Source organism: Macaca nemestrina, chromosome 6 (assembly GCF_043159975.1).
Source record: "Macaca nemestrina isolate mMacNem1 chromosome 6, mMacNem.hap1, whole genome shotgun sequence".
NCBI classification, from domain to species: Eukaryota; Metazoa; Chordata; class Mammalia; order Primates; family Cercopithecidae; genus Macaca; species Macaca nemestrina.
Window position 1 is genome coordinate 144383359 of NC_092130.1, and position 24543 is coordinate 144407901.

Below are 24543 nucleotides of genomic sequence, written 5' to 3' on the forward strand. Positions count from 1 at the left end.
CCTTAGTTTGGGGTCCTAACTGCTAAATCCATTGCAATGGGAAAAGTCCTACTCAATATCATGTTATTTAAGTGTCTTGAGTTGGGTTCCTCAAAAGTAGATCCTGAGACAAGGAGTTTGAAAAGTGATTCCAGGAAACATAGTGGGTAAATGAGGCAAGGAGGGGAGGAGAGCCAGTAAAGGGTGTATTGGGGAGAGCATTAGCACAGAGGACAATTGGGACCCAGTCCCTCTGGGAGCCCGCCGAAAGACTGTATAATGCATGTCAGAATTATCCTATTACAATGTCACAAGGGGAGAGAAAAGTTGACAATGTATTGACTCCCATTCTTCATTGGCTTTGGGTCTAGGGCATTCGCTCCCTGGCATTTCTGGCCTGCCTCTCCTGTGGAGACAAGCAGAGGGTCTTCACATAGGGGGGCCATCAGTGAGTGTAGAAGGAACCACTGAAGCTGCCCGTGATTTCCAGGGTAAGCTGAGAGCCTGTCCCAGTGGACGGAGAGCATGTGCTACAGGAGGACAAAAGACAGGATGACAGGGTCCTCTGTTACGTTGTTTTCTCTTTCAAGTTCACTTGGTGTTTCTTACCCTCAGCCCACTGGTTACAAGCACGGGCTCTGGAGTCAAACTCTCTCTCTGAATCCTGGCCCTGTACTTGAGTCCATTAGCTCTGCGTGATCATGGGAAAATGACTGAACTTCTGTCATTTGTTCTTCATCTGTATCATGGGGATAGTAATAGCACCTCCCTGTAAGGGTTAGTGTAAAGACTAGTCAGTGTAAAAGGCTAGGATTGTGCCTGGCATGTAGTGAGTACTCAATAAATATTAGCTGTGGTTACTATAGTGAACAGGGAAGCATTATTGAACTAGAAGTTTTTGCCTTTTAGAAACTTTTATTTTAAAAATAGCAATTATATTCTAGATTGGGTTCTCAACCTTTTATTCTGCCTTTTTACTGTTCACCTTCAAAAGTGACGGTTCTCATTCACTAAACATTGTTAAATGCATGTGCTTCCCCGCTCCCTCCTGCAACCCTTTCCCTCTAGAATCCTTGTTTGCCTTCCATTGTCTTACCAGCCCTGATTGTCTCCAGCAAGGATAAAGCATGAGGGAACGCTTCAGATTGTGTGTTAAATATTGTTGGAAATGTCAAGTACAAGTAGTAATGTCACAGAGTGACAGAGTGATAATCTCTTCTTGGTTATGTACTCAAGCACCAATTCAGTTTGGCTCAACTCAAAATATTTATTGAGAACCTGCTGTTCTCCCTGATCTGTCTTAGGCACTTGGGACATAACAGAGACAAAAGGACAGAAAAAAATGCCGGCAATGTTTTGTTAACCTTAGCCCTTTTAGATGGAACAAATGAATTTTAAAAATTGTAATCATCGGGGCCGGGTGTGGTGGCTCATGCCTGTAATCCCAGCACTTTGGGAGGCCGAGGTGGGTGGATCACGAGGTCAGGAGATCAAGACCATCCTGGCCAACACAGTGAAACCCCATCTCTACTAAAAATACAAAAAATTAGCTGGGCGTGGTGGCAGGTACCTGTAGTCCCAGCTACTCGGGAGGCTGAGGCAGGAGAATGGTGTGAACCCAGGAGGTGGAGCTTGCAGTGAGTAGAGATTGTGCCACTGCACTCCAGCCTGGGCGACTGAGCGAGACTCTTGTCTCAAAAAAAAAAAAAAAAAAAATTGTAATCATCCTTCTGATGTGGTGAGATGAGGGATGCTCCACCTCGCTTTTCACTGGTACTCACTATGTACAACTCACATGATTCAGTGCCTAGGTAAGGAACCTTGAGTACTTAACAGAATAAATTGAAGCAATTCCAGGCCATTGAGTGAAAGCTCAGTTTGAAAATGTTTAGCTTGCAGATCAATAACTCATAAGAAAGAAACAGCTCCGAAAAAGTAACAGTCTGTGATCTATGAGAGCATTGTGGCCTGGGAGGACGTAATGGACATGTAGGAGGTACGTTGGGTTATTTTGACTGGGAAGCCTTCACAGGATTCTTGAAGTAGCTCTACTGGGCCTCTCTGGGCTTCTAGAACCATCATGTTCAAATGGGAGCCATGTATCTATGATGAATACATACATAATGTTTTAAAAGACATGTGAAATGGACTGTTGGTTATTGGTAATACATTTTAATTTTGGAACAGATACATGCTGGTTTGGTCAAAAACACCAAATTCTTTCCAGGAGAATGTGTTATAATGGGCTCTAGCTATTGATTCAATAATTATTTATCCCTACTGCATCAGAATATATATTCTGTCTGTCTCCATACACTTATAGGCATATATGTATATGCATGAATCTGTATATAGAGAGAGTACATACGAAATTGGTGGTAGATATTTAATACAGTGAATTTCCTAAACATGCAGCACATACTGTTTACGCTGCTTTTATGGTAGTCATTTCTGCCTTGTGTTTTCTTACCTTGTAGAGTTACATCATTCTTCTTGTTTGGATTTTGGTTCCCCATCTAGTCTCTGAGCTTTTCTGGGCTGGACTGTATAGCAGGCTGTGTCTCTCCCCACTCTACCCCTTAGCAGTGATTAGCAGAGAACTACTACTAAGCATCAAACGGGCAGACATTTAGCTGAGAGCAGGGTTACAATTCTCTAAAAGCCGCTGCCTGTCCTTCATTTTTCTAAGGTAGTGTGTTGACACGACGGGACACTGATAGAAATACGTTAGAGGAAAGTACACTATGTCATAAGGCAGTCAGGGATTCCTGAACTTTAAGGTGCCTGCAGATCATCTGAGGATCTTGGTAAAGGGCAGATTCTGCCCCACTGGGTCTCGGGCAGGGCCGGTGAATCTGTATGTAACAAATTCCCCCGTGAAGCCATGGACTAAACTCGGCAGGAGCAAGTGTGTATATAAGGGCAGCATCGGAAATCAGACCTTTCGAAGGTAAAGGACTCAGGACGCACCCCTGCCCCGACCCTGGCTGCCCATCCCAAGCTGGGCCACCTGGGATGGCACCTGGCTGGCCCCTGAGAACCATGCCCCGGCCCCTCTCCCTTCCCCCATTGCCCCGGAACCTGTAGGCTGAGCCAGAGTCGGAGCGCAGCCAGGTGAGGTGGGACGTCTCCACCCGCTCCCCCTGAGACCTGGCAGACCGGTTTTACCTGTCCTGGTCCGGAGGAGGCTCCCGACTCCGCTGCAGACAATCCCTCCTCCTCCCCGCCACCATTCTAGTCGACTACTCTCTTCGTTTTGCTACCTGACACTCCCAAAGCCGCAGAAAGCAAATCCCCAGCACAGCAGCTGGTCGAGCACGGGCTCCAGCGACGTGTGTGAAACTGTTCAACCCAAAACACAAACACCAGCCACTGACATGTTTTAAGAAACGCTACAGTTGGATGACTGCGGAACCAAAACAGACCAAATGGGAGGCAAGAAGGGAAAGCAATTGGCCCAGTTCGGTTGTAGCAGCGGCTCGTGTTACACTCCCTTTGCCAGTTAGCGTCGTGGGCGTTTGTTGCTGTGTTAATTACAGTTCCTCCCGGAGTCGGAGGCGAGAACAGCCCTTGTGGAACCGTTTCAAGTGGAACGTTCCACCAGGAAGAAAACAACTGCCTTCCTCCCCAGCTGGGGAGGGATTCCGCCAGCCGCACTCGGGCAGCCCTGCGGTGCACGCGCACACCTGCAGGCCGGGCACCCTTGTGCCCCTGCAGCGCGGCTGGAACCGGGACGCCGGGCTGGGGGCCGTGCCCAGGGGCCAGCGGGCTGGACGAAATAAAGCCTTGTTGGCTCCCCATGAGGGACATGCCTGGCAGAGCAGGGAGAGCGCACTTTTCAGGTTTCCTGATTGCTTTCTCTAGAGTTCCTGGGAGCCCCGGGGAAGCAGCGGGGCGTGAGGGGGAAGCCGCGGGGAGCAGGGAGGAAGCTTGTTTTATCTTCGGATGGGCTGGATGAGAATGGGCACCAGGGATTCAGAACCAATCAGGGACAAACTCGAGACGGCGCAGCAGGGCGGAAAGTCCATGGTTGGACTTGATCTGGTTCTATATCCTGCCTCTGCCTCTCATCAAGTATGTGACTTTGGGCAAGTTGTTCCCAAGTTGCCTCATACACCTATGTGGCATTGACTGTGTTACCGGGACCCTTCTAAACATTTGATCCTCGCAACAGCTTTATAAAGAAGTACTTTTAAAATTGCCATTTCACAGATGGAAGAGCTGAGTCCTAGAGATGTAAATGAATGTGCCCACAGTCACACGAGTTGATCAGTGGTAGGGCCAGGATTGGAAACAAGGTGGTCTAGTTCCAAAGTCCATGCTGTAAGCACAGCACTAAACTGCACGTTAAATGATAACGTGTATGTAAAGCACCTGGAGAATAGCAGGGAGGTTGGTGGTTTTTATTGTTTCCATTGTTACAGACACATAAACATCAAACTAATCTGAGCTAGCAAGGAAAGTGGCAGAGCTGTGAGGGTCCAGGTGATTAAGGAAAATCCATCAAAGGCAGCTGGACAGGAAATGAGAAATAGGAATGTGGATCTCAGCTCTAACTCCACCAATGTAGTCATGCCACCATGTAAGATGTATCCACAACCTAGAGGTGGTTAAAGATCCTAGAAAATCAATTAGGCCAAGCCACAGGGCGAGGATGACTCAGCAAGAAGGGTATGAGTCTGTGAGTCTACACCAGTCTCCTGTCACCAACCTGCTCTCTATCAGCTACTTAGTCCAAAAATTCTGAACTGTTAGTTTTTCTACTATTTCAAAAAATACATTTGTCTGCAGTGCTGTTTGGGCCTCTTAAGAGTAAAATTCTTGGAATCAACTCAAAAACTACAATCTAAAAACCAGTGTGCACTCGAAACTCCCATTTATGCACACTTATGGGCTGATACAGACACCTAAGATAATATATGGGAAGTGCTTTAGAATGAAAGCGCTGGGTAATGATATTTTAAAAGGATACCACACATGTTTTGATTGGAATAATAATCTTCCTGAGAAAATTTTGTCACCAATGTGTGACTTTTGTTCACAGTTTCATGTCCTTCTTGATAAAGCTATTTTCAGAATAGCACAGGGACAGGGTAGAAAAGGATCAGCCCCCAAACAGGTGAGAGTGGTACGGTTTCTGCCTATGAAGAATTGACATGGAGATGGAAGGCAGGTATTTGGGTTCTACAGAGAGCTGCCTACTTATTTTTCACCAGGGCAATGCCCATTCATCAGGATAATTCAGGGCTAGCTGTGAATTTATGCACATGAAATGAGCTTCCTATTGCTGCTGTAACAGATACTACAAATCTGGTGGCTTAAAACAACCACATTTCTCATCTTACACTTCAGTATGGTAGAAATCTGACACAAATGAGTCTCGCTGGGTGGTAATGAATGTGTCAGGCTGCAGGACTGTGCCCCTTTCTGCAGGCTCCGGGGCAAATCCATTTCCTTTCTTCTCCAGCTTCCAGAGGCTTCCAGATTCTTCGGCTTATGGGCCCTTCCTCCATCTTTGAAGCCAGCAAGGCAGGGGCAGGCATTGTATCACTCCTGAGGCTCTCTTATGCTTCCCTCATCTACTTTTAAGGACCCTTATGATTATGTTGGGCCCTCCCAGAGATTGCAGTATAACCTCTCTATTTTAAAATCCTCTGATTAGCAAACTTAATTCCATTTGCAACCTTAATTCCCCTTTGCAATGTAATGGAATAGATTCACAGGCTCTGAGAAACAGGATGTACACATCTTTGGGGGCCATTGTTCTGCCTGCCTCACACCCCAATTGCTTTGGCAACAGGCATAGCCTTAATTCACAAACATATGCTCAGCACTTATTCTCTGAAAGACACTTACTCTGTGAAAGAAACTATTAGAAGGGAATTCTGGGTCATGCAGACCTGTGTTTGAATCCTAGCTCTGTCATTTACTAGTTATGTCATTTTAGGAGAGTTATTTAACCTTTCCAATCTACAATCTCCTCATCTGTATAATGGGAGTAATAATAGTACCTACCTTACTGAATTGTTGTTTGCATTAAATGAAATAATGCTGGAAAACACTTAATGTAGTGCCTGGCATGTGATCAATACTCAATGAGTGTTTTGGTTATTATTAAGTATGACGGGTTTTGCGTTGTGTCTGGCCCTGAGGAGCCTGGGGAGGAAGGCATACTCACACACGTAGTCGTGGAGTAAGATGACACACAGAAATAGATAGGAAAAAATTATAAGAAAAGTATCACACTGAAGTGCTAAATGGAAGAAGGAAAAGATATCTCAACAATCAAGAAAGATCAGGAATGGAGGAGGCACTATTGATGGGAACTAGAAGACAGGTTGAATTTAGAAAGGCAGAGGGGAAAATGTTGGGCACATGAGCATCTACGTGACATATTAAAAGGAGGCCATAAATAAGAAGATCTACTTATTCTTTTGTGGATGGAAAGTTTGTGTAGGGGGTTTGTTCATTCATGTATTTCCACTTTTCCCCAGAATGTTTAGGGGAAGAGTAGGCTGTCAGACTAGAAGGGACCAGACTGATAGAGGCCTAGAATACTAGGTCATATAGTTAAAAGTTTTTCCATTGATAATGGGGAGCCATGGAAGGTTTTTAGAGCAGAGGTAGGTTCATATTAAAAGCAGTGTTTAGAAAGATTACTCCAGGAGTAGTAGATGTAGATGAATCAGTGATGAAAAAGCCTGGAAACATGAGGCCTGTTAGGGGATATTTTCAGTGGTCTGGATAATAATGACCAGAGGAGATGTAGTAACCATCAGCCTGGGGAAAGGAGATGGATCAAGAGACACAAGAAAGCAAGAGCAAAGGACCTTGGTGATATTTTAGATTTGCAGGGAGAGGGAAAGGATGAAAAATTCCTGGAAGGTTAGTGATGACAATAATAGAAATCAGAAAGGAGTTCTATTTGCATTTTCCTGTGTTTGTTTAAAATGTTGGCAGGACATCCAGGTGGCATGTGTCCAGTAGCCCATTGGAAACGTGGAACTGGAATGCGAGGGAGCGGTCATAGTTGAATAATTAGGTTTGAAAGTCATCAGTGGAGAGGTGGCAGCTGTGACCCTTCACCTCTGCCCTGCAGCCTTCCATATGATCAAACTTGTGTGAGTGCCTGCACTGGTGGATTCCCAGCAGTGTCCCTCCTTTTTCATCCCATGTTTCCTGGTCCACTCCTTCTTACAGACTGACTTGTGTCCCAAGTTGAAATCCTATCTCTCAGTATCTTGGAATATGACTGTATTTGGGGATGAGGCCTTTAAAGAGATGTTAATAATTAAGGTTAAGTAATTAAGCCCTAATCCAATATGACTGGTGTCCTTATAAGAAGAAGAAATTAGGACGCAGACACACACAGAGGAAAGGCCAAGTGAAGACACAGGGAGAATCTGGCCACCTGCAAGCCAAGGAGAGGGGCCTCGGAAGAAACCAACCCCATCTCAGGCTTCTAGCCTCTAGAATTGTGAAAGAGTAAGTTTCTGTTGTTTACACCGCCCAGTGTATGGTATTTGTTAGGCAGTCCTAGCGAGCTAACACACTCCTCCAGGGACCTGTACCCTTGGATCACCACCCCATTGGAGCAGAGGGCACTCCATGCTGCAAGCTTATTCCATTGCTTACATTTTACCAGGTCTGTCTCCCACCCCTCATTATCTGGATCTGTTCTGGGTGGTAGTTAGTCATCATCAGAAATGTGATACTGTGGACGGAAGCATAAGGTTATCCTCCCCCAATAACAGTGCTCTGTATCTCAGGAGGCTCCCTGTGGTGGGGACTCTGGTGTCCAGAGCAGGGCTTGTGGGAGAGGGAGTTGGTCAAAGATGCCTTTCTGAGCACCCGGCTCACAGCTGTTCGAGAACTGTTCTGCCACCTGTTCTTAAGACTGTCTCTGGCAGTGGATTCCTCCATGTGCCTCTCTCTGAAAGCATGCTCAGAACAGAAAGAAATGTGTTCCTCCTCATTAGCAACACAGAAAAAAAATGATGTTTTATTGCACTTATAATTCATACTTCTCTCTTTCTCTTTGCATTTAGTAATGATTCTGAATTTCAGTTGGATCCTGTTTTTCAGGACATAAAATAAAGTGCCATGAAGTTTGAAGACCAAGTCAGTGCTCAAAGTAGCCCTCACAAGAAACAAATAGAATGATGTATTCTCACCACCACCCACAAAGAGCTTATCTATGAAAGGGTGAAATAGTTAGTGCTTGGAAATTCCCTATTAGCTCAACCGGTCAGATTCCAAGTCTTATCTTTTATAGACTTATGTGACAGTGAAATATTCAGACAGGGACCGTGAACTTGGTGACTACTGTGTTCCTTAGGACTGGCCTTTATGATGGATTGAGGCAGTTATTATCAGGAAGATGCTGATGAACTGTTCTCCATCTTCACAGGAGACAGAATGAGAGCAAGTGGGTGGAAGATGTGGCAAAAAGTCTTGTTAGAAAGAGCCTGCTGGTAGGGGCCATTTTAGGATCTGACTAGGTTGTTCTCTAGCTCCCTCCTCTGGGAGCCTGCGGTACTACCCAGCGTTCCATTGTCCGTCCTTTTACTATGCAGATTATTTTTTTACGTGCCTGTTCCTTCCAATAGACTGGGAACTCCCAAAGGGAGTTCTCTATTTTTGTCTCTATCTTGTCTCTATCGGTCTTTCTGCCTCAGTATGTAGCTCGCATCAGGTGAGTCCGCAGTGGATGGGGAATGAAATTGATCTATGGGATAGCTCATTGTCCCTTGAAAACTTTCTAGTATCCTGGAGACTGTATCAGAGAGAGAGAGAGAGAGAGAGAGAGAAAGAGAGAGGATCATGAATAAACGACTCTTGGAAATGACTCTGATGGTTCTGTGCAAGATTTTCTTATTCTGGATATTGAAGAACTCTGTAAATACTGTGTTGAATATCTATCATCTATCATATGTCGATGATTTAGACATAATTATTGGCTGATTGACTAACGAAGGACTGGGAAACACAGGTAGTTGCCAGAGGGAGAGGTGTGGCATCCTCTCTAGAGATTTTTAGGGCAAGAGTTATATTTCTGAGATGGGATGTGGACAAAATACTAAATGCAAATTTTCCCTGGGACTTAAAGGTGATTGGAACCATGCATGTAGGCTGAATGGATGAATGGACAGTAGAGCTGCCATTTATTGACTTCTATGTGTCAGGGGCTTTGTACATGCTCTCTCATTTAATTCTCACATACATACTTCTCGAGATGAATATTATTTTACCCTATTTTACAGATGGGGAAACTGAGGTGTAGAGAGGTTTATTTATTCATTTAGTCAACCATATTCATTAAGTTTGTGCTATATACTAGCCCAGCCTACATGCTAGGCTCTGGGGATACAAAAATGGCAAGACACATGTAGTCCTTGGCCACATGGAACTTACAATCTAGCATGAAAGAGAAACATAAAAGAGGTAAGAGGGATAGTTTAATAGGGTGCTGTTAAAGGTTGTCCTCTTCTCATTAGGAGCACACAGCATAGTGATACATTAAGCAATAGACAGACTATTACAATGCCCTTGGTTTTAAAGTGCACATCACAGCTACATTACAAGGTAGCTTTACAATGTAAGGTTATAAATGATCCATAAGAGTAAGTATTTGGTGCTATAAGAGCACACAGGAGACAGGCAGGGAGGCTTCTTGGAAGAAGTGACATTCATTGAAACCTGAAAGGTGAGTAGGTTGCATCAGTTTAAAGAAAAAAAAAAAGGGAGGTGGGGCAGGAAAAGTGTTCCAGGCAGAAGGAACAGAATGAGCAAGGTCCAGAAGTGAGAACTAGAATGACCCCTGGAATATAGATGTGGGGTGAGAAATGAGACTGAAGAGGTAAGTAGGGGTCTGAACCTATGGGTTATAAAAAGCTTAGTTCAGAGGATGTTTAGACTGGGTGCAGTGAGTCATGCTTGTAATCCCAGCACTTTGGGAGGCTGAGGCACAAGGATCACTTGAGCCCAGGAGTTCAAGACCAGCCTGGACAACATGGTGAAATGCCATCTCTACAAAAAAAAAAAAAATAGCTGGGTGTGGTGGCACATGCCTGTGGTCCCAGCTACTTGGGAGGCTGAGGTTGGCAGGATGGCTTTAGCCCAGGGGGTTGAGGCTGCAGTGAACTGTGTTTGCGCCACTGTACTCCAGCCTGGGTGACAGAGTGAGACCCTGTCTCAAAAAAATAAATAAGATAAAATAAAATAAAATAAAAAGTGTATACTTGATCTCAAGGCAACCAGGAAGAGGATGAAGGTAGTGATGAACAAAGTAAGAGGAGGTTCAATGACTTTTGCAAGGTCTCATAGCCAGAAAGTGGCACACCTGGAATTTGATCTGAGGTTCAGGCTAACTCTAAAGCTCATCCCATGGCTACTGGCCCGTGCTACCAAGAACCATCCTAAGATGTGGAGAAGGAGAGGTGGAGGCTCACTGGCCTACTCACTTTTTCTGCCAATTCCTCCTGGGCTTTCTGTTTTCTATTGCCCTGGGCCTCCAGCAGCACTGGAAGAGGGTGTGTCCCCAGCCTCTTCTTCCTGGGTGGGTGATGCTGGTGCCAAAGAGCAGTTTGTGACAGCACCCCTGCCTCCCGGCCACTCCTGCACCCTTTACCTGGGGCTGACATTTCTGTTCACTATAGATCTGTGCCAAGAAACTGCCTGGCTGCCTCCAAGTGGTGGGGGAGCTGCTGTCTCCACCTGCATCTGGGAGCCTTCTACGGCCTTCCGGGAACAGGAACCAGGTTCCCATCTGGTAAGAGGAGCAGGTGTTGGGTAGGGAAGAGAAGAGGCTTGCATTCTCTTCCCTGCCATTTGTGTTCTTGCTGGGTGAAGTTGAGGTGCATATGCTTGTGTTTTGTTTTGCATTGTTTTCCCATATACCTCCTCAGCGCAGGGCTGCCGTCGTGCCAATGTTTAACTCAATCTATATGCTGTTATTTCATAGTTTGGAACCCCAAAATGTTAAAACTCTTTCATAGTAAACAAAACATTTTCAATAATTGCTCAAGAGAATTTGGAAAAATAAGCTTGTTCATTCCATCTTTCTATTTTCAGTAGGATGGTTGTCTCTGTTCATGTTTTTCTCTTCGTATAATGTAGTGGCTAAGGGTGCAGTCTCTCCCAGACTTCTGGAGTTCATATGCTAACTCAAACACTTTCTAGCTGGGCGACACTGGACTTATTACTTAACATTTCTGTGCCTCTGTGTCCTTTATTGTGAGAAAGAGATGATAACAATATCTATCTAATAATCATAGTATGAGTACAAGGATTAAATGAGTTAATACAGGTAATGCCTATAGAATGATGACTGGCTCTTAGTAGGTGCTTCCTAAGTGGCAGGCTTCTGCTAGTATTCATGATGTAGCATGGGTAATTTTTAATTTTTATTTTTTGAATTCTAGCTGTCAGCTCCATGCGGACTTTTAGAAAATGTTTTGAAGGCAGCAGCGAGCAGCGGTGCTGCCCTTCAGCCTCAGCACTCTGTCCTTGTGAAGTCCATCTCCATACAAAGAGATGAGTATGCGGGGGAGGGCTCTCCTGAGAATCAATGGAGGAAGATCCAATTCTGCTTTGTTCAAGTTTTTGGAGGCGTTCAGAAATATTTGCAAAGGATAGAATAATATCCTGTATGTTAGCATGTGTTACATCCATCATCTCCAACAACCTTCTGGGGCAGCATAGTAGCTCACAGCCCCATGATAAATTATTTTTTTTAATGCAGGTAATGTATACCATAGGAGTAAAAATTCCAGTTTTTGCTAAGTCACAGGTTAGTGTATCTGTGGTGAGTGCTTCTACTGCTATGTGACTGGCTTTCTTTTGCAACCAAGTGAATGTCTATTGTTTTGAAGTAAGTTTTCTTTTCATGGTCCGTTCATTCTATAGCTCTGAACATGTAGGTGACTTTTATTTTCTTCTGAAACAGCTTTAACCAGAAGGTGCATGCACTAGTGGAAGGAGAAGGCTGCTTTTTGATTCTCCTAGACAGAGGCTGTGATAAGCAAGGTCTGGACAGTCTGCGCTGCCTGGGAATGTGCAGGTGACTATGGAGACAGCGTGGAAGGACAAGAATGGGCATATGGTCCTCATTGGCACAGCATAACAAAGTAATTAAAAATGTCTTAAAATGCAGAAACCCCCCAAACTGTAAAGTATATCATGGTAGATGTCAAATTAGCATTTTCTGTCTCTTTTTAACAATGCCATAATCTCATTAATCTACAGAAGGAACTAAACGCATGGATTCCAACCAGTTGGCTGGACATATGTTGCACATTGGACTGGCCATTTGGCTGGATCAGATTAAAGTGGAGAAATTGCATATTTTTTGGGCACTGAACATAAATCTGGGCCTGCTTATTACTTTTTGAGCTTCCTTTTTAGAGTGATAGATATGTAAGTGCCAAAAATTCAGCACCAACTTGAGTTAAAAAAAAAAAAAGCTTATAAAGAAGCTCCATGGAGAAAAGGGACAAAGGATTGGAGATGGAGACCACATGTAAGGCTGGCTTCAGACCGCTGAGCTATATTTACTAGCAGCATTCACAAGGTCACACGTTTGAACTGTCAAATCTGCAGGATTGGCGCACTTATGGGCAAGGTGGATCCATTGCTTAAATATTTTATTTTGAATGATACCATATACTATTAAGCCTTTTAGCACAGTGCTATGTTTTAAAATTCTTTTCTTTGCAAATGTAAAAATTAAAAATCTTTCAAATTTTTTGAAAGCAAAATGAAGGTATATTGTTTGAATGAATGTACACACTAATGTTTCCTGAGTATTTGGTGTGTGCTTAGAGCATTATCCTAAACATTGGAGGATTACAAATTTGAATGTGACCCTGTAAGGTGCTTGTGGTTAGGGCAAGTTCACTACCAGCTCTAATACTGGCCAGAGGATGACATCTTTAGAAATGTGCAGAGTGCAATGGGGATTCAGGGAAGGCCAGGTCATATTTGTGTGTGTGTTTGATGAGAGGAATGGGTGGAGTGAGGTGAGAAAAACCTTCATGAAGAAGGTAGCATTTGAAAAGATGAGGATAGAATTCTCACAGGCAGAGATGGAAACAGGAGGATGATTTGACATCTCTGGAGTCAAGGGGGAAAGATAGGAAGTCACAGGGAGACATGTGAAGGAGACACTGGAGGAGGAGTTTGCAAAGGCGGATATTGGGTACCATTTGGTGGACAGGTGTCAATGGCAGATCAAGGAGTATGAAGGGCTGTAGGGGCTACTGAAGGCTTCTAAGCAGAGAAATGACAAAAATTGGACCTGTGCTTTCGGGCAGATGATAAGGCATGGTGTAATGTATGAGATGGGCTGGCGAGAACATCAGTTAGGAGATGAGGTTGGTAAACCTGGCAAGAGAGGATGAAGTCCTCATCTAAGGACAGGCTGCGAAAAACAGAGGTTGTACAGCCAGAGGGACTATGGAAACAGAAGCCACAGGACCTGGTCACTGAGGATCAGGATCAGAGGAGCTCAAAAATGATCATCGTAAATAATAATAATCATTATGCATTTGTAGACAGGCCAGTTACTATAAAGTTAACTGATTGATAGAATGCTCAATAAACACAGTTTTGCTCTATCAAAGATGCCTTTTTAAAGGCAAAGTCTTTTAGTCCTTTCAACTACGGTACACTATGTCAGGAGCAGAATGGGTGTGGGTGAGATGGGGACCAGGGCTAATGTTCTGTTTTAAGTTGTCCAACACTGCACCCCAGAGGTTAGTCACTCCTGTTAGCTCGTTAGATGTAGAAACCTGACATGAGGACCAGAAGCTGGAACTATCTCTTGGTCTTAATAACGTTGCCCCCATTTTTCCATGACAAGCCTTAATGTGTTCACAAGGTCTTAGCACCAACTTATTTCATCAGTTTTCCAAGAATTTCTGCCAAGGTGGTGGATGGGATGAAGAAATGTGTTTGTAAGAATTTTAAGTACTGCAGTTCCAATAGCCCAGCAATATCTCTATACAGAACTGAAAAATTAAAGGATGCTGCTGGTGGGTGTGTGCTCAAGGTGGTGGAGGAAGGGGGCTTCCCTGTAAATAGGGTGATCTTTTGACCTATGCCCTAAATCCAGGGTTCAAGTATAAGTAAGTCTCAGTCTTAGGGAAGATAGCCATTTTATTTCATTCATTCTTCCTTTCATGGCAGTAGCATTTTGTAAATGGAAATGAGACCTCAGAGACTCTTAGCCTAGAAATTATAAATTAGAAGTCTTTATATGAAGACTTCTCTGCATTTAACTAAATAACAATCTTTGGGGATTTAGCAGTATTTGGAGTAATAAACCCATTGCACGGAACAGTTAAATATTAATATGTGGACTTTAGCCTACATTTGTTGTAATCATAATGAGATTCTAGTAATATATGAAAACATTCAGAAATAATTAATTTGGAAGTAATATTTGCTAGCATTTTCTTTCTTGATATTGTGACTCTGATGCAGGCAAATATGAATTAAAATGTGTTTCCTGAGTTCAAGTGATGGTATTAAATTAACATGAACCTTTTGGGTTTTTCTTTCTATCAGGGGAGAGACTGCTGAGGAGAAATAGCTCCCTCTTTTTTTTTTTTTTTGAGACAGGGTTTCGTTGTCTTGCCCAGTCTGGAGTAAAGTGGCATGAACACGACTCACTACAGCCTCCAACTCCTGGGCTCAAGTGATCCTCCCAACCCAGCCTTCTGAGTAGCTGGGACTACAGGCATGTGCCACCACACCAGGCTAATTTTAAAATGGTTTTTATAGAGATGAGGTCTCAGTATGTTGCCCAGGCTGGTCTTGAACTCCTAGCCTCAAGTCATCCTCCCATCTTGACTTCCCAAAGCATTGGGATTATAGGCATGAGCCACTGCACCCAGCCTGAAACAACTTCTAAATTGTGGTCTATATAGAAGAAGTTACATTGTTAGCAGAGTACGTTTCTGGTGCCCTGTCACTGCCTGCCTTGTTCATCCAGGTGTGGCTACCTTGACTCATGACTAATGACTATGTTGGAAATACTCAACAAAGCAGTGAGACCTGTTCCCAGTCCTGGTGAATCTTTTAGAGATTTCCCCAGGAACTCCCTGACTCTTTGCGGGGCAAAAACAGCTTATGGAGAGTAGAGGAATTACAACACGTTATACATACCTTGGAATTTAACTTCACACTACCTGGTTCACACAGATCTGACCACTTCCTTGCAGGGAGGAATCTCCATTAATTATAGGGTAGTGAAGGGGTGTGTGTGTGTGTGTGTGGGTGGGTGGGTGTGGTGTGTGTGTAACTAGTATATTTTTATGAAAAGTGAGGCAATTCCATTTCATGTTTTTTGGGTTTAATTGATTACAATAAACAATGGAGAGGCCTGGTGCGGTGGCTCATTCCTGTAATCCCAGCACTTTGGGAGGCCGAGGTGGGCAGATCACCTGAGGTCAGGAGTTCGAGATCAGCCTGGCCAAAATGGCAAAACCCCGTCTCTACTAAAAATACAAAAAAATTATCCGGGAGTGGTGGTGGGCACCTGTAATCCCAGCTACTCGGGAGGCTGAGGCAGGAGAATCACTTGAATCCAGGAGGTGGAGGTTGCAGTGAGCTGAGATTGAGCCACTGCATTCCAACCAGTGACAGTGTGAGACTCCGTCTTAAAAATAAACAAACAAACAATGGAAATGTTATCTTTTTTGATGCTGTGTTGATGCTGTGGCTGTCCTCTTTAAAGGTCTTGCTTCTTTCCTGTAACAGGAATATCATTTATTTAGTGACAGCTTGGAAAACTTTAATGCCTTTGGGATTTTTTTTTTTTAAAGAACTGCCTTCATACATTCTCTCCCTATGAAAAGAAGAGAAACTTATGAACTCATTTTGTAGATGAAGAAGTCTAATTAACTGAGGCATTACATTAGTTCATGACCATGGGGTCATGGTGACGTAAGTGGCAGAAAGAACCCAGCCTGGACGCTCTAGAGTGAGATCCAAATCTGGGTGCTGGCTTTCTGCCTTTCCTGCTGGAGTCACCTTGGGTAGGTCTTCAAGGACCCTGAGCCTCAGGTGGCTTGTATGTAAAATGGAGATACAATAGATAAGAAAGGCATGTAGAGATCTAGAACAGTGTCTGGTACCCAGTTTAATGCTCAGTAAATATTAGTAGTCATTAACATCATTATTATCAGTAACTGAAGTCTGCTCCAAGTGCCCATGCTTGGACGGAATCTCGCTGGCTCTGTTCAGGATGGGGATGCTTGGTTGCTGATTTGAGTGACATGCTTTAACTTTTAGCCTCATCCTTGCCTTCTTATTCCAGTCTCCTTCTAGCTTCATGTGCCTTCAGTCTTTTGAAAGCTTGTTTTAACTGCCCATAGATCAGAGCAACCTGTGCCGATATGCTTGGACTTAAAGAACATTTGCTGCCCCTCAGACAAACCTTCATTTGGAGAATTGTACAACCTTGAGCCAGAAAGCATTACAGGCTTTGAAGCCAGACAGCCTGGGTTTGAATCTTAGTTTCACTCCTTATGCTCTAATGAAGCTCTAGCCCACGGAGCCCCATGGCATAGTGATTTCAGGCTACAGTGCTGGGGTAAGACTGTGTCAAAATCTTTAATCCCTAGATAAATTACTTCATCTTCCTAAGCCTCAGTTTCCTCATCTATAAAATGAGCATACTGATTCCTACCTCACAAGGTTTTTGTGAAGACTGAAATGACAAAAGCCGTGGAGCATTGTTCCTGCCTTAAATGTTAGCTATTATTATCATCATCACAGGAACCTTGGCTCTGCCATATCGTAGCTGTTTGTGACCTTGGACAAGTTACTCAACCCTCCCCAAGTCTCAGTTTCCTCATCTGGAAAATGGAGTTAATAATAATCCTTACCTCATAGGATTCGTATGAGTACTAAATGGTATTATATGAAGTGTTCAGCTCAGAATTATTGTAAACACCCTGAAAATATTTGTTACTGTTGTTACTATTACAATCTGACCTTAGAAAAGTTATTTAACCTGGTCCTTGCCTAAAAAACTCAATTTTTTAACCTGTAAAATTGAAATAATTGTATCTGTCTCACAAAGATGGGAGAAATAAATGTAATCATGTACATAAAGGACCTGATACATAGTAGGTTTTTGGTGAAAGGGGCTGTTATTATTTCCACAAATTAGCCTTCCTGCAGGAGAGCTGTCACTGGCTAACAGCCTTCATGGCCAGCTTCATGCCTTTCATTTTCTGCCCAGGTTGAACCACATTCCCCACAGAATTGACATCTTTCCAGACTGGATAATGTTCCAGGTATCACCATGCAACCCAACCCCTGCCTGGTTGCAAGCCTGTGTAATTGCTCTGCACACAGACATCGCTCCCAGGGCCCCAGTGGTGGCCTGGCCTGTGAGGCCTCTGTATTTGATTTCTGGAGGTCAACAAACAAACACTTGAATTAAATAAGCATGTTAGTCGTGGCAAGTTCAGGTTGCTGTAATTAGCTTCTGTCTGGCCTGCTGTAAGCCTGTGCTTCTTACTGCCTGTGTAGCCAGAAAACACTGGTCTCAGAGCTCTGAGGGTGCTAGAGCCGAAAACACTTGACATTGATGCTTTAGGACAGATGCTGGTAAGGCCTCCTCCTGGGGTGGTGGTGGAGAGCATGGGGCCCTTCATTTTTCAGGCTGTAGAGAGTTACTGAGCAAGCTATTAGGCTTCGCAATCCGGATACAAAGACAGGCTAGACACAGTCCCTGATAGCAAGGAACTATGACGGGGGCAGGAACAGGGATGGATGCAGAGGCCAGGAGGCCAGCAATGATTACATCTCCCTCAGTGGCTCCAGGACTGAAGCCACATCAAGTTCAGACTGTTCTTTGGGACTGGCTGGGAACAGGTATTCCTCTTCAGATATGCCACATTGTTAGAATATGCTTCTGGTGCCCTGTTACTGCCTGCCCTTCTTTATCCAGGTGTGGCCACCTGTTGGACCCTTGACTGGTTCACTTGCGAGGTGTCCAGTGCCCCCTTTGGTCCTTCTCCCTGCACAGGCCCAGCTCCTCTCTTGCCTCAGAAATTCTGAGCTCCCTGGGCCTCAGCTCAGCTCCCCTTTCTTTCCCTTTCCTGGGAAAGTATCACCTGTTACGCTAAATGACAGTCTGCATATCTGCATATCCTGCAATCTGCCAAACTGGTGATGCATTTAATCATCATGGTTAATAATAATGGTGATAACAATACCATGCTTTGGTAAAGCCCTTTTGATCTTTCGGAGCAATTGTATTTACTCCCTTTTTTTTTTTTTTCAGAATCTGCCACGTATGTATATTCATCATCTTCACGTGCATTCACTGAGAACTTATCATGTGTGTCAGCCCTGCAGGTACAAAGAAGCCTAATATACAATGTCTGTCCACCCATCCTCTACCCTTCGAGGGCAAGCAGTGTGGAAAGTCAAAATAACATAAGCTTTGTAACTCTCCCTGCTCACTACTAGTTCTATGACCTTTGGGATATTACTTAACCTCAGTTTCCATGTCTGTCATACAGGAATAACAATGTACTTCTTTCTTAGCGTCTTTATGTACAGGAATCCCACATATAATCCCACGAAATGTCAGCATTGAATTAGGCACCCAGAATGTTCTAGGGACTTTGTAACCATAATCTCTTACACCTTACCACAGCTCTGCAAGCTTTAACTGCTTCCATTGTACAGGTGGGGAAATGGAGGCACAGAGACCTTCTCCAGGTCACGAAACTATTATGTGGAAAAGCTGGGATTCAAATCCAGATCTGGTCTAGATACTCTGTTATTTGCAGTACAGCCTCACTGGAGCTTATTATATGCAAAACCCAAAGCAGTGGTACAGACAGCAAGAGCTGGAGAACTCTGAGAAGCAAGCCCAAGAGATGAGGGCATGGTTATTCTGAACATGTTCTCAGTTCCACCCTATTTTTAATTTTATAAACTGTGACTTTAAAAAAGAAAACAACTTATGTATAGTATTCCCGAATAATATGCTTTTGTATGAATGATTGCATGTAGTCAGTCAGTGCTAATGTGAGGCATTTGTATTCAAAATTTTGCTTAAATAAGAGGGGAACATTTTATTTAAAAAGAAGCATTTCGGTGATAGCAAGGCCAAATACACCGTATGCGACTTTGTGACTCAGTTTTGCATTAGTGCCCTCTGGTGGTAAATCCTGGAACTCATTCATGTCTTTCAGAGTGTTAAGTAGAACTGAAGAGGAAAAAACCCTGAATTTACTCAAGATCTTTCTGACATTTCTTGCCAAAATATTAACCAGTAAATGTTGGAATCCTTTTTTTCCACATAAAATATCTTTATAAAGGTCTAAAACTGTAAGAAATAGGTGACTTTTATACAAACATTGGCTAATCCTTTTGGATTTTATACAAAAATTGGCTTTAATCCTTTTGGGTGGGAAATATTTTGAAATCAAATATTTTATGTTATGTGAATTAATGTCAAGGAAAGAAAGATTACCTAAAGATTTTTCCTTGCTGTCTTTTCCACAGAGTCATTTTAGAGAATGATGTATCAGAATAAACTTTTAATTTATTTGTGTCTTTTTCTCCATAAAATACGCTCAGCAAAAGAAAGGACATCAAAATTGGGGTTTGCCTGAGATTGTCTGGAGACATTCTTGCAAGGTCTTTGGTTGAGGGCTGAATATCACACTTTCCCTTGGATGCTCAGGGATCTAAGAGAGGAGTTGAAAGTAAATAGTATGTTTCTGAGGAGATTATCATTGACATTTCCATATTTTCCCTCAGTTTCTCAAATGTGTCATCTAATTCTGCAGCCCACAGAGTATCCTGAATGATGTTCTTCCAAAAGGGTTTATCTGAGTAGGTGCTATGGGCCAGACTGCTTCATCTTCATGACAATCCTTCGAGGTATGATTTTAGCCACATTTTTCTACAAGAAAGGGACTCTGAGAATTTAAGGTAACTTGTCATCCAGCTGTTCCGTGGCAGAACTGGGATTCAACTTTGAGTCTCTGACCTTGCAGTTAAAGGCCTTGACTTCTTGCTGTGGATGACAGCTCGAAGTCAAATGCTCAGTCATGTTCACGATCAGCTTGAATCTCAAACAGAAATGAAGAGATGGGCTGTCTTACATTCCCTCAAGTGAGAGTCGCAGTGGGGTTAATGTGTTTATGTGAAAAAGGATTCTTTGCTGACATGTGGCAATGTCACTCTACAAAGCCATGGGAAACACAGCTCTGCTTTCCCCCTACCAGTAAGTTAACATTGGCACTGGTGGCCTGTACTTATGGCAGTGAGATTTGCATACAGCCACATCTGTCCAGCCTGGCACAGAGCCCTTAAACAACAGGATCCCATCCTCTGGCACAAGTTGGGATTCCCAAGGAGGAGACTGTCCTCAAACCACTAGACCCAACCCAAACTTGCACCTCACTGGGTACTGCCCTTGTCCCCTGACTTCTTACTCATTTGCTGATTATGTGCTAGCCTGTCCCTAAGATTTGGTACATTTTGCTACTTTTCTGATTAATGACGTTAGCTCCCAGTGGAAATTCAGCCTCCCTTACTTGGAGAAAGTACTTTGTAAAAAAAAATTGCAAAACCAAGTTTTTCACTCACTGATACACTGTTCTTAGGAGGGTAAGTAGACTCTGGAGGGCACTTTCTTAGGGAAGGGATGAGGTGCTCAGGCTCTGTGGGGAAGAAAGGCATGTAGAGGTGGCAGCTGCAGATGGCCTGAGGGATGGAGAATTTTGCCTCTTCCGGTTTCTGGTCAACCCAGCTTCTTGAAAGACTGAATTGAAGGGTATGGGTGTTGAAGTGGGGTGAATGGGATAGAAATAGCTCTCTGAGCAGCTGTAGCTGCCGCATTGGTACCATCAGGACCATACTGTTCTTTTCATTTGGAATCCTGAAAATGGTGCATATATAAAGACCTTGAGGGCTTAGCAGGTGTTGGGGAAGCCACCACATTACTGATCCTTCAAGAGACCAAGACATAAAAACAGTGCCTCTTATTTCTGGCCTTTTGGCTACTGTTACTTCTGTGTCATCATCTCTATTATCCTCACTTCTAGCCATACCAGTCTTATCACTGTTTCTTGGATGGGCCTCAGGGCCTTTGCACTGGCTCTTCTCTCTGCTTGGACCACTCTTCCTCAAGATAGCCACATGCCTCACTCCCTTACCTCCTGCACTCTGCTCAAAAGTCACATTCGCAGGGAGTCCTAACTTGACCACCCTAATTTAAATTGCACTTCTGATTTCACTTACTTTGCTTTTCTCCTCCATAGTGATCACCTCTTAACATACTACAAAATTTTCTTAATTTTTAATGTTTATTCTTATCTCCTGTTTCACCCTCCTCGCATCCCTGAATGTAAACTCTATGAGAATAGTGAGGTATTTTTTTTGATCCTTTTTGTTCAATAACAAACACTCAGTGCCTAGAATAATGCCTTACAGGAGTGCTCTATAAGCATTTGTTGAATGAATGAATGAATGAATGAACTGTAATACAAGGGGCAAAGGATCTGGCATCCTTTGATTGCTGGCAAAAGTTGAATGAAGCAGTTAAGAGTATGGGTTTGCAGTCAGATCCAGGTTCAAATCTACACCTTTCCGTGTACTACTTGTGTGACTTTGATGAAATTATCTTCTCCAGGCCTGAGGATGAAATGTACGTGAGAATGCATGAAGCCTACCACATGGTTAATATTAAAGAGTGATAACTCATATTATCATTGATGGAGGTGGATGAAAGAAATGGAGTAACATGCTTTTAAAACAGTCTCCCCTCCATTGTCATTTGAACCACCTTAGATGAAAATAATTGAGGAAAACATCCAAAATTTCTAGTTAATTAAAAAATATCAGGAGGTCTTAGTAGATTCCAGATTTTTCCTTCAATGAAATGAGTTATTAAATAAAAGGCCTCCATAAGTACGTGTCTTGTCGTTGGGCTCTATCTTTGAGCGGTGGATCTGCCTCCCAGGAAGGTAAGCAGACACCAGTGAGGCATCTGGTGCCTGGGATGCAGCGAGTGGAGCCAAGCAGAGAATTATCGGATCCGTTTGCCTGGAATTTCTGCATTTGCTGCCCCAAACATCTGGAGCCAGGCTACCCAGTACAGATAGAAAATAGCAAAATGCAAATTCTCTGGGTTCAGCTGAGGCAGACAGAGTCTGTGAAGGCGGATGAAAGGTGAGCCAAAACAAGAGCCCAGGCAGGTGGCGGGGCAGCGTTTTATCTAGAGCCTACGGCCCGGGTAAGGACAGGAGATGAGAGAAGGGACCTTAGAGCTACTTGGGCCACCTTCATGTTTGTACGAATCTTCCTCCTTAACAGCCTGAAAGGGGGTCTGCTGGGCTCACGGCAACCTCCCTCTCCTCTTCCTGATCCCATGCCTACTCCATTGCTTTGCTTCTTCTGGATCCTGCTTTCCCCTCGCCCTTAAGAAGGAGATCCTGAAATAGAGCCTGAGTCGATGATTCAGGTGCAAGTGCTTTATTAAAGAAAGGATCGCAGAAGAAATCCACAGGATCTCCTTCTGGGAGAATCCAATCCAAGACAAGACAGACAACCCAAACAACTGCTTCAATTGCTACAACCCTGGAAAGGATTCTGATTGGCTAGCTAAGGGTCACATGCCCAAACGGGCCTTTGATTGGCAGCTGTTGCTTCCTTCCTACTCCCTCCCACACACCCAAGAGCTCCAGCCTGTTATGGGATGGGCATACTACCAGGCACCTGGTGAGCAGTCCTTGCCCTAGGGGTTTACTTATACTTAAGGGGAGAGAATCGTTAGTCAAATCACCCCACATACTGATCTTTACACACTGTGGAGAGTGCCGAGAAGGACAAGCACAGGGTGCAGTCAGGGGGAGGGGCCCGGAACAGGAAGTGCCATGCTGGCTGTTGCTGTGTGGAGTGGGCTGTAAAGAGAGAAAGAGTGAAAGCCACAGCAGGGGAGCTGGTCAGAGATGGCAGTGGCTTCATCAGAGTGGTGGCCCTGGAGTTGGAGACAGGTGGGAAAAACTCAAGAGCCCTCTAAGGACCTAGCGCATGGCAGTCCATCACCACCAAGTCCCTCTCACCGCTGTAGGTTTAAAGAAACCCAAAAAACAAAACTACGTTGCAACTGCACAGCTACACCAGGAAACCTAAGGGGGAACAAAAGAAAACTGAGTGGTGCCCTCTAGGCTGAAGATTTGACCTATTATTTACTAACCTTTCTCTTCCTCTTCCTTATTTTCAACAAACGCATCCATCTCCAGCCATCCATTTTGAATTAATTTCTAAACAGAGAAAGCTTTCTTTCTCAGCTTCATTTAAATGTCCACCATGGTATTTACCCATATTTTCATGATTTTTATTTCTTTTTGGGGTGGATATCTAAGAGATAATCTGATCCTTGTTCCTGAGTCAGTAGGTGACAGAGAGAAGCCGTTTTCTTTGTGTGTGTGTATGTGAAATTATTCACATATGAGGAAAAGATAGCTCAAACACAGAAGCTCTTTCATTGTCTCTCCACAATGTAGTGTGGCCCCAAGTGACTATTTTGTGGAGACATGGTAATTTGGGGTGGCTAAATCATTACCCCGAGGTGTGTCAGATGCTGCCAAGACCTCCTTCATTCATGTGGCCAAGACTGTGGGCTTCCTGGCTGGGGAGGCAGAGGCCCTGCTCTTCTGCTGCTAACCGTGGGGTCAACAAGCCCTGATCCACACTTCCTCTGGGCAACATCAATGGATTTGTGTGGGGCTGCTGAACATATTAAGCCAGACTTGTTTCTAAGAGATAGAAGGAACTAGAGCACTGGGAAAGTCCCAAGTAACACTTAGCCCCCAGCCACCTGCTGTGGCTGAAGATGAGGTCTTCAAGAATCCAACTGGCAGCTTCAAGAATCCAACTGCTGGTGCACATTGTTCTCATTGGCCAGATCATTCTTCCATGTAGCACTTCACTAAGCTCATTAACAAATATTTACAAATGACATTACTTTTTGGGGTCATGTATATTTCAGTCTTCAGAATCCATCAGACACTCAAATCCCTTGGCAGTTCTAGTTCTCTCCCCTAGACATGCCTCTGCCCCCTACTACTCAGTTCCTTTTATTTCTACCATTTGTTTTTATTTTCTATTTCATTTCTTTACTTTTTAGACACAGGGTCTCGGTCACCCAGGTTGGAGTGCAGTGGCATGATCATAGCTCACTGTAGCCTCAAACTCTTATACTCAAGTGATCCTCCTGCCTCAGCCTCCTGAGTAGCTGAGACTACAGGTGTGTTCCACCACATCTGGCTAACTTTTGTATTTTTTTGTCAAGGTGGGGGTCTTGCTATGTTGCCCAGGCTGGTTTCAAACTCCTGACCTCAAGCTGTCCTCCAGCCATGGCCTCCCAAATTGCTGGCTACCATTATAGGCTACCATGCCTGGCCCTTATTTTTTTAAAAAAATGATCTTCCCCTTTCTATGTAATTCCTATTCTACCTGTATTTTTCTTTTTTTCCTGTATAATGCTTGTCTCTTGCTCTTTTTCTCCTCTCTCTTTCA